Source organism: Oryx dammah, unplaced genomic scaffold (assembly GCF_014754425.2).
Source record: "Oryx dammah isolate SB20612 unplaced genomic scaffold, SCBI_Odam_1.1 HiC_scaffold_2, whole genome shotgun sequence".
Taxonomy (NCBI): Eukaryota; Metazoa; Chordata; class Mammalia; order Artiodactyla; family Bovidae; genus Oryx; species Oryx dammah.
In genome coordinates, this window is record NW_024070186.1 from 140202308 (window position 1) to 140218107 (window position 15800).

Sequence of the window (15800 nt, forward strand, 5' to 3'; positions counted from 1 at the left end):
TCTCTTTTTATAAATATAATAAATATTTTATGAATATGCTCAAAAAATCTACTTGATGAAGGTCAATTCTGTCAATTTATGGATCACAGTCAAGGCATGTCACTTTGGAATTTGATTGGGGGGTTTGGGGTGCAGGGAATGAATTTCAAACCTCAAAGAAAACATACTGGCCTTAGTTCAGGAGCTGCAAAAAGATATGAAATATCAGGGACCCAAACATTGAGTATTTTTATTAATCTGGCATACATCCCATGGACTATATGCCAAAAGCAGCCAACAATAAAACAATCTTTTTCCAATTACAATATTGAATTGACCTTGCACTACTTGGCTTAATTGAAAGTCCAATATGATGAGAAATATTACTTTCTCAGATGTTGTTATTGCAGTAGATAAATGATTCAATCTCAAAGATATCTAAAATAGCAGAGAAAGAAATTCAAATAGCCTAAAGATGTTGGAAAGAAAGAAGCAAGAAAATCCATTACATTGGACTTCTTATATAATAATTTGATACAGAGTATATCATGTGAAAAACCAGAAGAAATAAACAGTTTTAAAGACATTTTACTGCAATTATTTAAATGCATATATGTGTGTGTATATATATATATACACATATATATACACACACACTTACTGGAATTCCAAGGGATCCAATGTTTAAAATTTTGCTTCCTCTGTAGTGGGCATGAGTTCAATTCCTGTGGGAGAACCAAGATCCTGGGTGATGGACAGTGTGCCCTCCCCTTTGAAAATGGATACTTAACAACTGTCAGCCTTAATAAGGAGTTAAACTGAGATAAATTCAAATTAGCAAAAACTGACTTTATTCAAGAAGAGCAGAGGGATTGCAATTCAGGAAATTCATGCTGTAACCACTATAGGAGAGTCCAGTGAGGGTTTAGGGTGGACTGGTTTTGTAGGCAAGGAATGCAGAGAGAGGAAACTCCAGTCAGAGTCCAGAAGGTAAGTTCATTGGCTTGAGGATGGGGAAAGATTCTTGGCAAGTGTTCATTAGTAAGGAGATAAGTCTTGGACTTTTATACATCAGACATTTAATGGAAATCAGTCTCTCACTTCTTACACTGCATCTTCTGAGAGGTCATGTATGAATAAAATGCAGTTTCATTATAGAAGGAAATCCTTTCACACATTTGTGTGGCTTATGTTTTGTGGCACTCTATATTAAAGATGCAAATGCTCACACATTCACACACTTAGGACTGCAAAGATGCAAAATTGTACCCTTGAAAATGGAATGCTTCAATCTATATTCCATGTCATATTTTTCTTTCAGAACTGTGCTGTGTCACATTTCTGTTTCTGCTGTGATGGCTCTTGATCCAGTTTCTCTGCTGTGTTGAGTTTAGAGGGATCAGTCTTTGTCTACCCAGACTTGAACAGAGTGCTTGGCATAAACTAGGCATTTAATACACTTTTACTGAATAAATTAATGCGTGTCAGTGTCAGTAATGTCTATCTGCTTTTCCATCGCACAGGAAAATTCACCACTATAGTTCTGTTCGGTTTCACCTTGGCTGGTCATGGCGTAAGTTTTTACCATCCATCAAGCCCCATCACCATATGCTGTATTCAGCATGAGATCTCAGCTAAACAATGCTCAGAACTTGAGCAGACAGAGGTGGAGAGTAGAATGGAGGGATGTCAGTACCCCACACTTGAGGACAGATGGATGCTGAGTACCACACACAGCCTACTCACATCTAAAGAAAATAACTCTACTGTTAAATCTCTCATAACCTCTTTTCCTTATCTATCTGATGGTTTTACTCAATGGTCTTTGGGGCAGACCACTTACTCTGTTAGCAGGCATTTGGATCTTTCGTCTTTGCAGTTTTGATGTTAATTCTTCATTGTCTCTCACGTGAAACAATCTGTTCCTGTATATTTCTTTTTTTGTGGTATTTTTAAATGCAAGTTTAGTTTCTTCAGTTGTTTTAATATTCAGATTATCTGTTTTATCATGGTCAAATTAAGGTACTTCATAGATTTTGAGAAACTGGTTCATTTCTTACAGGTTATTGAATTTTTGAGCATAAAGTTTTAGTGTTACTGTGTTGTTCTTTTCAAAGCTGCACGACCTGTAGCAAACTCTTTGATGATTTGAGTCTTTGTCATTTCACCTTTATTAGTTTTGTTAGTGGTTTCTCAATTTCATTTATTTTTTTCAAACAGCTTCTTGTTTTATTGATTTTTTTTTATTGTTCCTTATGGTATTTTGAGCCATTTTGTTTTTGACAGTTGACTAAATCAGATGAAATTATATATCTATAGACTACTGTCATTTGCAACTGATATCCGTTATGTACAGCTTATAGATATGTACATTTGCATAAGAAAAGAAAAGCAAAAACAGTGATATAGGAGTTCATTTTAGAGATTTCTGCTACAGCTTCCTCCAGAAGCTCCATCTTCCACTTGCTCCTCTTTTTTGGTCAGTGCTTGTGATGGAGAGTTACACTTCTTTGTCCACACCATGTTGACCACAACTACATATACAATGTGTCTTTAGTATTGCCATTATTGGAAGTGGTAGCATAAACTCTGTCTATTGATCAGTAAGAGTTCAGTGGTCATGTCTAGCATGCTAATAAAGATGCAAAAGGAAGCTACACAATAGCTCAGGATGGTCATGCTCTCCCAACATCAGGAGCAGAAAAGAATAACTTATTGAGTCAGACCATTTTCAAATCCTTGCTGAAGAAAATGCCTGGGCATAATCTTTTGTGATCTTATTCTAAAAGGAAAAAAATCATGTAATAACTTTTTCTGTTAGGATAATTCCAATAGAATCTGAAATTTCACCTGAAGCCACTTGCCTACCTGTTTCAACATCTGCTTAATTGTAGAGAAGCAGATGTATATGTTAGAACTGGGGGACTTCTTCAGTGGTCCAGTGGTAAGACTCCACACTCCCAATGGAGGGGTCCTGGATTCCATCCTTGGTCTGGGAACTAGATCCCACATGCTATAATTAAAAATTTGCATGCTACAACTAATGAAATTGCATGCCACAATGAAGATCACAAGTGCTGCAACTAAGACTCTGTGCAGCTATATATATATATATATATCAGTTCAGTTCAGTTCAATTCAGTCGCTCAGTCATGTCCGACTCTTTGTGATCCCACGAATTGCAGCACGCCAGGATTCCCTGTCCATCACCAACTCCTGGAGTTCACTCAAATTCATGTCCATTGAGTCGGTGATGCCATCCAGCCATCTCATCCTCTGTTGTCCCCTTTTCCTCCTGCCCCCAATGTCTCCCAGCATCAGAGTCTTTCCTAATGAGTCAACTCTTTGCATGAGGTGGCCAAAGTACTGGAGTTTCAGCTTTAGCACCAATCCTTCAAATAAACACCCAGGACTGATCTCCTTTAGAATGAATGTGTATGTGTATATATATAAAAGAAAAAGAAGTGGGAACAGAGGAAATACTACCCAAGTCAAACTGTCATTTTCCCATGTGTTCTGCTTGTCTGTAGTGATTGTAACAGAAATGATCCTGGATCTAACAGGCTTTGTGCTTTCTATAAATCTTATATTTAAGATATTAATACAAGTAGTTTTGGATGCTAGCAGTTTTCAAAAAGACAGACCTAGAAACTTAGCAGCAGCAGCAGTAGGTGTATTAGGCAGCAGAATAATATTTTTTAAAAGTTCTTAGACATAATTTTAAAGGAAGTCCATAAATAGTATGCTTCTGTGATGTGCTCAGTCCTGTCTGACTCTTTGCAACCACATGCACTGTAGCTTGCCAGGATCCTCCATTCATAGGATTCTCCAAACAAGAATACTGGAGTGGATTTTCATTTCCTCCTCCAGGAGATCTCTGACCCAGGGATTGAACCCATGTCTCTTGGGTCTCCTGCAGCGGTAGGCAAATTGTTTAACACTGCACCATCAGGGAAGCAGCATAAATGACATAGTATTTAGTTAACTAGTTCTAGGCAGTTAACTAGTTCTATGTAGTTCATAGCTACAATATGGTAGTTAGAATAGCTAACATAAAATTGATTATTTTCTCTGATTTCTGATAAAATCTAATAGATGAAACAAGACTATTTTCATGACAAGTGGGAAAAGTAAACATGCTTCACTGACATTTAATTAACATAATGATTGTCCTCACTTTTTCATTACTTTTCAATCCAAAGTATAATAGCAAATACTATCCATGTGTATAGTAATAGTTGTTGTCAAGCGTGCATAAGCAATATATTTTTTCTTTTACTTTGCCTGAGTTAAAGAGTATTATTTATGTTTTTAAACATATAGTCCATAATATTTAAGATTCTATAGACTTAGAGAGTATAAGACTCTCACGTAGTTTTTAAAGAAATAAAATATAGTCCCCCAAAAAATCTTCCAACAATACTCCCATTTTGGAGTAGGGCATTTGACAAATGTGTCCATCTGCCCACTGAATCATTGATTTTGGTGATGATTTCTTACTATGTAAGGGGTCTTCTCTTGAGTTTGACAGCTTTTGATGAAAATATGAAATTAGAGAAGAATAACCTGAGTTAAGACAGATAATCAACGTTATCCCAGGCACTGAAGATAAGTATCCCCATCTTGTTCTCAGATTGATGATTTACTTACCAAAAAAGCACTGAGGAAAATGAAGACTATCACAAGTGATTGAGGAGATGAGCAGAAAAGATAAAAGTGTCATAAACGGAGTTTAATTTGAACACTGTACTCTCCAAATACCCAATGATATTTGAAAGAATTAGAGGGAAATGTTAAAACACACATTCCATACGTAACTGCAACAGTGCAATATGATGAAAGCAATGAAAAAAAAAGACTAGTTAATATTTGATAAAATTATAAGGTAGATAAACAAGTGACATGAAATTTGTTTAATGGAAAATAATGGGATTCTGTTAGGAAAAATGAGAGCATACACTGCAGTAGAAATTATCCATGTCATGTTTTGGTATCTTTCCACTTTAGGTTACAAAAGTTAGAGCTGAAAATCTTTAGGAACTCACTAAAATGTTGGCATACTTTTATTCTATATCCTTAAGAAGAAAAACTGGATGATATTTCATAATTTATCTATGTGTGTTTCTGTTTCTCTGGATACTAAAAGGAAATAGAATTATAGAAAGAGGAAAGCTTAACAAGCATTATTTAGAGTATCTTCAACTACTCATTTTTCCTCTAAAAGGAAGTGGTTGGGGAGGTGGTGATTATAAAGAGACTTCAAACTGGATAAGAAAAAGACTTTATTTTTGAGGCCAATGTTAATTGCTTTTTATGTTTATGAATTTATTTTTTAAGTCTTGCTTAAGGGTTTACAATATGTATTTTTCTTATCAAAATTTAGTCCACCTTCAACTAATAATTTACCACACTCCATAAGAATCTTGCCACAGAATGTTTCGATTTAACGTGATCTGTTCTTTGTGCTATCGTTGCCATGCACCATTTTTTTTTTCCTTTGGTTGAATGTTTCTATATATTTTTATTATTCTTTTATTCTTTTAGATTTATGTTTTACTGAAGGATAATTGCTTTATAGACTTTTGTTGTTTTCTGTCAAACCTCAACATGAATCAGCCATAGGTAGACATATATCCCTTTTGAGCCTCCCTCCCATCTACCTCCCAACTCCACACGTCTAGGTTGTTACAGAGCCCATGTTTGAGTTTCCTGAGCCATACAGCAAATTCCCATTGGCTATCTATTTTAAATATGGTAATATAGGTTTCCATGTTACTCTTTCCATACATCTCACCCTCTCCTTTCCTCTGCCCACGTTCATAAGTCTATTTGTATGTCTGTTTCTCCACTGCTGCCCTGTAAACAAATTCTTCAGTACCATTTCTCTAGATTCCGTATATATGTGTTGGAATACAATATTTATCTTTCTCTTTCTGGCTCTTTCTGCCCAGTGTGAGGTGATATCTCATTGTGGTTTCGATTTGCATTTCTCTAATAATAAGCCAACCTAGAAAGCATATTAAAAAGCAGAGACATTCCATTGCCAACAAAGGTCCGTCTCATCAAGGCTACAGTTTTTTCAGTAATCATGTATGGATGTGAGACTTGGACTATAAAGGAAGCTGAGTGCCGAAGAATTGATGCTTTTGAACTGTGGTTTTGGAGAAGACTCTTGATTGTCCCTTGGACTGCAAAGAGATCCAACCAGTCCATCCTAAAGGAGATTGATCAGTCCTGAGTGCTCATTGGAAGGACTGAAGTTGAAGCTAAAACTCCAATATTTTGGCCACCTAATGCAAAGAACTGACTCACTTGAAAAGACCCTGATGCTGGGAAAGATTGAGGGCAGGAGGAAAAGGGGATGACAGAGGATGAGATGGTTGGATGGCATCACTGCCTCAATGGACATGGGTTTGGGTAGGCTCTGGGAGTTGGTGATGGACAGGGAGGCCTGGTGTGCTGCAGTCCATGGGGTCACAAAGAGTAGCACAGGACTGAGCGACTGAACTGAACCAATTTTGGATAGAGAAGAGAGGAACAGAATTTAATCAAGTAATCCTCTTTATCTGTCTTCTAATATAAATACAAATCACATCACAACAACATATTTTTTCATGCTTTGAATAATGCCAAACTAACTGCTTTGCCCTTCACTTTCCTCAAAGTTCTCAGTTAAGTGAATATACTTTCACTCTCCACTTATCCCTTAATCTCTTATATGTTCCTCTTAGTCTTCAGTTTATAGTATTGTGTCCTTCATGGTTAGATCAGTTTAAGGATCCAAGTCAAACATGTAAAGTGTCAAATTAGAATGCATAAAACAATAGAGCAGCAGTTAAAATTGCATGTACCATATAAAAACGATGAGCCTTAAAGTATCACCCCATTAGAAAAGACCAATTAAAAACTGTGGCTCTTTCATTCTTCCCTGACGGTCATTAGACCAGAGGTTTAGCAGATTGGAAATTTGGTCTGAATTACCTAACACCATTGCATGCTTCAAAAATAAGCCTAATTCTTTCTCTAATACCACAAAATTCCAAGCTAAATTTTACATATTATTTGAATTTTTATAATTATATCAACAGGTATTAAATAAGAAAAAGAGAATGTATTGCCATATGAAAACAACTTTAAAATTAACTTTGCATCAGCTTCCCAGGTTGCTTGCTCTTGGCATTGTCACAAAGCTCACCATCAGTTTACCAAATCCATAGATATCGTCTTTGCAGGTTAGATCCCTTCAGACTGTTATGAATGTCTTCAGAAACTAGTTTGCTTCTAGTTTTGGAAATAGGCTTGCTTTTGTGTGTTTGGTGAAGGTTGTTTATATTGCCTAAGTTAATGTGTAGGGGCTTTCTCTGGACTATAAAGAGAGCTGAGCACCAAAGGATTGATGCTTTTGAACTGTGGTGTTGGAGAAGACTCTTGAGAGTCCCTTGGACTGCAAGGAAATCAAACCAGTCAATCCTAAAGGCAATCAGCCCTCAATATTCATTGGAAGGACTGATGCTGAAGCTGAAACTCCAATACTTTGACCACCTGATGTGAAGAACAGACTCCTCAGAAAAGACCCTGATGCTGAGAAAGATTGAAGGCACGAGGAGAAGGGAACAACAGAGGATGAGATGAATGGATGGCATCACCAACTTGATGGACATGAGTTTGAGTAAGCTCCGGGAGTTGGTATGGATGGGGAAGCCTGGCCTGCTGCAGTCCATGAGGTCACAAAGAGTGGGACATGACTGAGCAATAGAACTGAACTGAACTGAATGTATAGGAACTGAAGAATTATCACATAAGAATGGGAGAAGGAGTAACTGAGCACAGAATTGTAAGCTATAAATTAAGGTAGCTGCTGTTATTTAGGAGATAACAAGAAAGGACAGAAAAAAAAAAAAAGAAGGGAATAAAGTAGGAGTCAATATTACATTTTTTTCTCCAAATACAATCCTTTGGGAGAATGAAAGTAAAATTGACAGAAACATAATTTTTTCCCCAAACTTCTTAGCTATTGCTTAAATCCTACTGCTTATCTAGGCTCTTGAGTCTACAAAATGGCATTGACTATCAGCAAAATTTCTCAGAATATGACTGCTTAACTGTGACCTTTATAGAAACCCTGTATAATAAGTTGATTCATTAGATTTTAGCATAGCCATCATGTCACAACCCTCTCATTGTGTCTTTATAATTTGTTTTCCATAACTTCTCTGTCCTCCAATTTATGAAATACCAGTGATTGCTGCTTTTCTGGGTTGTCAGGAAAAGCAAGACTAGTTGACTTTAAGAATCTCAAGAAAATTATTTCATGTAGAATTCCACCTCAAGTGAAAATCAAAAATGTTTATACTACCAATATTCATATTGTTTAAATTCCAGTAAGGTTATTATTGTGCTTATAACCATTCCTGATTTAGTCTTATCAACTTTACAACCCTCATTCTTTGTATATTTTTCATGTGAGCAGGTAGTTCTAAGATCATGTTCCATAGAGGCAAAGGCTGAGACATAGCTATATAAAGTCATTCAGGATAAAACTATAAAGAAGTGAGAGAAACATACATAGGGAAGAGGTAAAGACCAAGCTAACATGTGATTTATGTGAAGGCTAACTTCTCTGGTCCCATGAGTAGCTCTTGAGCAAAAGCCCAACTAACAGACAAGGGGATTAAGTTCAGTCATTGATCAGAAATTGTCTAAGAGTGAAAAGAGAGAGAGAAGGAGAGAGGAGGATCATAGCCTACCAAGCACTGCCCATTGAGGACAATTTTGGTTATTGTATGCAAACATGAGTCATTCCCTTTCAAGACCTCCAACAACTAGTATGGGAACAGTAGCCTTGTAATAAAAATCTGGATGAGGAATCAACAGTACCTGCTAATAGAACAGAAGCAGTGAGCAAAAAATGAAGTCGACAAATATTTTTTATTTTTCTTAAAAGATCATAGATGAGCCTAGTGAGCAAATTTCATTTTGATATACACCAGCCATCTTTGCCATCACAAACATTTGGAGACAGATGAATTTGGCACTCCCAGAATCTTGTTTCAAATGTCATTCAGTTCAGTTCAGTTCAGTTCAGTATTCAGTCATGTCTGACTCTTTGAGACCTCATGAACCACAGCACACCAGGCCTCCCTGTCCATCACCGACTCCCCGAGTCTACCCGTCCTCATGTCCATTGAGTCGGTGATGCCATCCAACCATCTTATCCTCTGTCGTCCCCTTTTCCTGCCCTCAATCTTTCCCAGCATCAGAGTCTTTTCAAATGAGTCAGCCCTTTGCATCAGGTGGCCAAAGTATTGGAGTTTCAGCTACAATATCAGTCCTTCCAATGAACACCCAGGACCAATCTCCTTTAGGATGGACTGGTTGGATCTCTTTGGAGTCCAAGGGACTCTCAAGAGCCTTCTCCAACACCACAGTTCAAAAGCATCAATTCTTCAGCTCTCAGCTTTCTTTATAGTCCAACTTTCACATCCATATATGATTACAGGAAAAACCATAGACTTGCAGAGACAGACATTTGTTGACAAAGTAATGTCTCTGCTTTTTAATATGCTATCTAGGTTGGTCAGAACTTTCCTTCCAAGGAGTAACTGTCTTTTAATTTCATGGCTGCAATCACCATCTGCAGTGATTTTGGAGACCTCAAAATAAAGTCAGCCACTGTTTCCACTGTTTCTCCATCTATTTACCATGAAGTGATGGGACTGGATGCCATGACTTACATTTCTGAATGTTGAGCTTTAAGACAACTTTTTCACTCTCCATTTTCACTTTCATCAAGAGGCTCTTTAGTTCTTCTTCACTTTCTGCCATAAGGGTGGTGTCATCTGCATATCTGAGGTTATTGATATTTCCCCCAGCAATCTTGATTCCAGCTTGTGCTTCTTCTAGCCTAGTGTTTCTCATGATGCACTCTGCATATAAGTTAAATAAGCAGGGTGACAATATACAGCCTTTGATGTACTCATTTTTCTATTTGGACCCAGTCTGTTGTTCCATGTCCAGTTCTAACTGTTGCTTCCTGACCTACATACAGGTTTCTCAAGAGACAGGTCAGGTGATCTGGTATTCCCATCGCTTTCAGAATTTTCCACAGTTTATTGTGATCCACACAGTCAAAGGCTTTGGTCTATTCAATAAATTAGAAATAGATGTTTTTCTGAAACTCTCTTGTTTTTTCCATTATCCAGCAGATGTTGGTAATTTGATATCTGGTTCCTCTGCCTTTTCTAAAACCAGCGTAAACATCTGGAAGTTCACGGTTCACGTATTGCTGAAGCTTGGCTTGGAGAATTTTGAGCATTACTTTATTACTGTGTGAGATGAGTGCAATTGTGCAGTAGTTTGGGCATTCTTTGGCATTGCCTTTCTTTGGGATTGGAATGAAAACTGACCTTTTCCAGTCCTGTGGTCACTGCTGAGTTTTCCAAATTTGCTGTCATGTTGAGTGCAACACTTTCAAAGCATCATCTTTTAGGATTTGAAATAGCTCAACTAGAATTCCATCACCTCCATTAGCTTTGTTCATAGTGATGCTTTCTAAGGCTCACTTGACTTCACATTCCAGGATGTCTGGCTCTAGGAGAGTGAGTGATCACATCATCATGATTATCTGGATCTTGAAGATCTTTCTTGGACAGTTTCTCTGTGTATTTTTGCCACTTCTTCTTAATATCTTCTGCTTCTGTTAGGTCCATACCATTTCTGTCCTTTATCGAGCCCATCTTTGCATGAAATGTTCCCTTGGTATCTCTAATTTTCTTGAAGAGATCTCCAGTCTTTCCCATTCTATTGTTTTCCTCTATTTCTTTGCATTGATTGCTAAGGAAGGTTTTCTTATCTCTCCTAGCTATTCTTTTTAACTCTGCATTCAAATGGGTGTATCTTTCCTTTTCTCCTTTGCTTTTCACTTCTCTTATTTTCATAGCTATTTGGAAAGCCTGCTCAGACAGCCATTTTGCTTTTTTACATTTCTTTTCCATGGGGATGGTCTTGATCCTTGTCTCCTGTACAATGTCATGGACCTCTATCCATAGTTCATCAGGCACTCTGTCTATCAGATCTAGTCCCTGTAATCTATTTCTCACTTCCACTGTATAATCATAAGAGATTTGAATTAGGTCATACCTGAATGTTCTAGTGGTATTCCCCACTTTCTTCAATTTAAGTCTGAGTTTGGCAATCAGAAGTATATGATCTGAGCCACAGTCAGCTCCCAGTCTTGTTTTTGCTGACTGTATACAGCTTCAAATGTGATTAGTTAGATTTATTCTTAATTTCCTCTGAATTCCACATTAGAATCTTGTGCTATATGAGACTATGGAAAAAAGACGAATGGGCCCAAACTTTGTTATCTAATTATAGATAATCAAGACAGGAAAATATCATAAGATAGGAAAAAGACATATTGCTAGACAAAGGCATTGTCAATGGCCCACTAAAGAGAAAAAAGAAAGATGAAAGAGAAATATAATCGAGTTTGAAATGTCCTCTGATATCAGACTTCAGCCCCTTAGGTTGGGGAGAGAAACATGCAAACAATACATTAAATATCCTTGTTTAATATTTGGCTTCCCTGGTGGCTCAGAGATTAAAGCGTCTGCCTGCAATGCAGGAGACCTGGGTTCAATCCCTGGGTCTGGAAGATCCGCTGGAGAAGGAAATGGCAACCCATTCCAGTATTCTTGCTTTGAGAATCCCAGGATGGAGGAGCCTGGTGTTCTGCAGTCCACAGGGTTACAAAGAGTCGGACACGACTGAGCGACTTCGCTTTCACTTTAATCTTACATGGTAATGTGTATGTCTTCATTCTTTCAATGAAACCAATTATCCAGTGTTCATACTTTTACTAATAAGTTGGAGGGAAAAAAACACATGTCTACCTTAGTCAGTACAATGAAAAATACACAAAATCAATACAGAATACAGACAATGTACTTTAATGTTAATTATAAATTCTTTGGGGAGAAAATTAGACTATTTTGAGGCTGACTCAGCCATAAAGTTCATATTTCATTTAAATATATATATATAGAGAGAGAGAGAGAGAGAAAGAGAGAGAGAGAGAGAGAGAGTGAGTGAGAGAGAGAGAGAGAGTGAGAGAGAGAGAGAGATGCTCCCTGGTTGTCTATTAGAATTTGGCACTCTTAGCACAATGGCCTGGGTTTGATTTCTCATCAAGAAAGACTTTCTTCTAGGGCTTCCCTGGTGGCTTCCCACCTGCAATGCAGGAGGCCATGTTTTAGATCCTTAGGTTGGGAAGATCCCCTAGAGAAGGAAGTGGTAACCCACTCCAGTATTCTTGGCTGAGAAATCCCATGGAGAGAAGAGTCTGGCAGGCTATAGTCCATGGGGTCACAAAAGAGTCAGACACAACTTAGTGACTAAACAAAGATAACAATATAGAGAGAGTACATGTATACACATACCTTTAAAAGCTGAGTTTTCATCATGCCTCTCTTAAGGGAGTGGCATAAGCAGACTATGCACAGAGTGTGTTCAGTGTATACCCCAGTGCTTTAAGGCTGGTTTTTCTTACTACCCAGTGTGTTACTATGGCTCATTCCTTAATGAGCAATTTGATACTGGATGCTTGGGGCTGGTGCACCGAGATGACCCAGAGGGATGGTACGGGGAGTGAGGAGGGAGGGGAACATGTGTATACCTGTGGCAGATTCATGTTGATGTATGGAAAAACCAATACAATATTGTAAAGTAATTAACCTCCAATTAAAATAAATAAATTTATATTTTAAAAATTTTAAAAAATTAAGATAATAAAGGTTCTGCAATAGACTCTGCCCAGTCTTAACACAGAGCTATTTAGCATAGGTGTTTCTATAACTGTGATAACAGTGCCAGGTTTGATTTTGTTTATAGTGCCATAGGGACATACCACAGCTTGTGGTTTCAGACAAGGTAGCATCTGGCACAGTGTAAATGGGAAGGAGGAATTCTACTTGCAGACTACTAAAATGTTTGCTAACACAAACTTTCTCAGGATTTCCCGTTCTCCCTCTCGCGTTGTACTTTTTCCTCTCTCCATTTATTCACATTGCAAATGGATCAAAAGACCCATTTATTGAAGAACCCTAAACATCAAAGAGAGATATAATTGAGAACAATTAGTGCATTCCTTAATGGCAACCCGCTCCAGTGTTCTTGCCTGCAGAATCCCAGGGATGGGAGAGCCTGGTGGGCTGGCATCTATGGGATCGTACAGAGTCGGACACGTCTAAACAATGCAATGCAACAGTGCCTTCCTTACTAAAACAAGATGGTTTCCCTCAAAGTATTCTTATTTATTTTTATTCACTTAATGAAGCATTATTGATCACTCAGTGATCCTTTAATTATACTAAGCATTTTAACAATCAAATAGTTCTGTGCAATTTTTTTCAGAGATCACATTTAGAAGCTATGTGTTATACACATTTTATTTAGAAGTAAATGAAATTCTGTGAAGCCCGTTCTTGCTAGTCCCCTTCAAGCATCTACAGGAATAAACAAAAATAGTAATAAAATGTTCCCAATAAAGTTCTATACCAAAAATTAATTTTACTGGAATGAAATAGAAAGTCTGATGTCTTTGAGTATGAATCCATTAAACAGTATGGTTATTATATTTTTTCCAATTTTCATTCTGCCCTAGTTGGAGCTATAATTTATTTCTGCAGTTTCACACGCTCAGCACTTCAATCTATAAATTATTTCCAACAAGTTATATTTGATACTCTGAATAATTGTAAATAGTCAATCCACCCTCCTATAAGCATATAGCTTATAAAGCATCTATAAGCATCTAGTCATATAAAGATAAATTGTACAAAAATAAAGCAGAACCATTGCAGAGCCAGGCCAGTGCCACAGCCTCCTGAGTGGCCTCAAGAAGCATTTTCTAGTTTACTGCTACTTTGTGGCTTCAGTTTTTGGCCTTGATTCTTAATAAAAGAGATGCAACTGCCAGTATAAGGAACACATCCATTCTACAGATATGTTTGGTATTTACAGTGTTTAAAAGAAGTTACAACTAACATTTTCAAGTTGAAAGATTTCATATAAATGTACAAAAATATGTCTTTCTTGAAAAACTGCAAGTGCTGATGGCAATGAGTGCTAACTTGAACCTGCCAGCAATTGGCAGCAGTAGAGTTATGACTGCTTTCCTTAGATGGCAATGCCTACCATGGTATCTAGTCACCTAGAAAATTTATGTCAACTTAAACCTGGCTTATTTTGCCCACTTAAATATCCAACAAGACCTCTGTGGAGATTTGAGTTTAGGAATCCTTCCCACACAGATTTTGTAATTGTTGCTATGTTTTTTTGTTTGTTTTTGATTATACATAGTCCAGATAATTATTCTGGAATTCAAACAAGTGCGAACAGGTATCAGGAAGCACCATGGTCAAACCTCCTGAAACATGATGCTGTGAAAGTGCTGCACTCAATATGCCAGCAAATTAAGAAAACTCAGCACTGGCCACCAACTGGAAAAGTCAGTTTTCATTCCAATCCCAAAGAAAGGCAATGCCAAAGAATGCTCAAACTAACACACAATTGCACTCATCTCACATGCTAGTAGAGTAATGCTCAAAATTCTCAAAGCCAGGCTTCAGCAATACGTGAACCATGAACTTCCAGATGTTCAAGCTGGTTTTAGAAAAGGCAGAGGAACCAAAGATCAAATTGCCAACATCTGCTGGATCATCAAAAAAAGCAAGAGAGTTTCAGAAAAACATCTATTTCTGCTTTATTGACTATGCCAAAGCCTTTGACTGTGAGAATCACAATAAACTGTGGAAAATTCTGAGAGAGATGGGAATACCAGACCACCTAACCTGCTTCTTGAGAAACCTGTATATAGGTCAGGAAGCAACAGTTAGAACTGGACATGGAACAACAGACTGGGTACAAATAGGAAAAGGAGTATATCAAGGCTGTATATTGTCACCCTGCTTATTTAACGTATATACAGATACATCATGAGAAATGCTGGGCTGGAAGAAGCACAAGCTGGAATCAAGATTTCAGGGAGAAATATCAGAAAACTCAGATATGCAGATGACACCACCCTTATGGCAAAAAGTGAAGAGGAACTAAAAGCCCCTTGATGAAAGTGAGAGAGGAGAGTGGCTTAAAGCTAAACATTCAGAAAACTAAGATCATGGCATCTGGTGCCATCATTTCATGGGAAATAGATGGGGAAACTGGAAAAAGTATCAGACTTTATGTTGGGGGGCTCCAAAATCACTGTAGATGGTGATTGCAGCCATGAAATTAAAAGACGCATACTCTTTGGAAGAAAAGTTCTGATCAACCTAGATAGCATATTAAAAAGCAGAGACATTACTTTGTCAACAAAGTTCCATCTAATCAAGGTTATGGTTTTTCCAGTAGTCATGTATGGATATGAGAGTTGGACTTTGAAGAAAGCTAGCACTAAAGAATTGATGCTTTTGAACTGTGGTGTTGGAGAAGACTCTTGAGAGTCCCTTGGACTGCAAGGAGATCCAACCGGTCCATCCTAAGAACTGGAGGAATAAACTTGCCTGACTTCAAGCTCTACTACAAAGCCACAGTCATCAAGACAGTATGGTATTGGCACAAAGACAGAAATATAGATCAATGGAACAAAATAGAAAGCCCAGAGATAAATCCACACACATATGGACACCTTATCTTTGACAAAGGAGGCAAGAATATACAATGGAGTAAAGACAATCTCTTTAACAAGTGGTGCTGGGAAAACTGGTCAACCACTTGTAAAAGAATGAAACTAGATCACTTTCTAACACCACACACAAAGA